Raw genomic sequence first — 858 nt, 5'->3', positions numbered from 1 at the left:
GGATTATAGGTGTTTCCATAGAATTCTCCCATGTAATTCACCTCTTCCATTGCTGGGTTCTCAGGATCATAAGCTTCTTTTTCAGAGGAAGCTTCCTTAGTACTGCCTGTTGCTGCTTGCATTCCAGACAGACTCTGAGAAATCATATTGACTTGTTGGGTCAATATTTTATTCTGAGCCAATATGGCATTCAAAGTATCAATCTCATGAACTCCCTTCTTCTGAGTTGTCCCATTATTCACAGGATTCCTTTCAAAAGTGTACATGAATTGGTTATTTGCAACCATTTTAATGAGTTCCTGAGCTTCTACAGGTGTCTTCTTCAGATGAAGAGATCCTCCAGCAGAGCTATCCAATGACATCTTGGATAGTTCAGACAGACCATCATAGAAGATACCTAAGATGCTCCATTCAGAAAGCATGTCAGAAGGACACCTTCTGATCAATTGCTTGTATCTTTCCCAAGCTTCATAGAGGGATTCACCTTCCTTCTGTCTGAAAGTTTGGATTTCCACTCTAAGTTTGCTCAATTTTTGAGGTGGAAAGAACTTTGCCAACAAGGCATTAACTAGCTTTTCCCAAGAGTTCAGGCTTTCTTTAGGTTGTGAATCCAACCATGTCCTAGCTCTGTCTCTTACAGCAAAAGGAAAAAGCATAAGTTTGTAGACTTCAGGGTCAACCCCATTGGTCTTGACAGTGTCACAGATTTGTAAGAATTTAGCTAAGAACTGATGAGGATCTTCCAATGGAAGTCCATGAAACTTGCAATTCTGTTGCATTAGAGAAACTAATTGAGGCTTAAGCTCAAAGTTGTTTGCTCCAATGGCAGGGATTGAGATGCTTCTCCCATAGAAGTCG

At 40.4% G+C, this 858-nt stretch overlaps 1 non-coding gene across 1 annotated transcript; it reads left to right on the top strand.

The window, feature by feature from the left end:
- The first annotated feature begins 416 nt into the window (after window positions 1-416).
- Window positions 417-524, top strand: LOC148561355 (small nucleolar RNA R71). The gene has a single exon (XR_015886835.1). It is a non-coding gene; the product is annotated as a small nucleolar RNA R71 (small nucleolar RNA).
- Window positions 525-858: the final 334 nt, after the last annotated feature.

The sequence above is a fragment of the Arachis ipaensis genome, chromosome B6 (assembly GCF_059453495.1).
Source record: "Arachis ipaensis isolate K30076 ecotype BB chromosome B6, ASM5945349v1, whole genome shotgun sequence".
Classification (NCBI taxonomy): domain Eukaryota; kingdom Viridiplantae; phylum Streptophyta; class Magnoliopsida; order Fabales; family Fabaceae; genus Arachis; species Arachis ipaensis.
The sequence above is the reverse complement of the archived record's forward strand: the minus strand, read 5'-3'. Positions and strand labels throughout refer to the sequence as shown.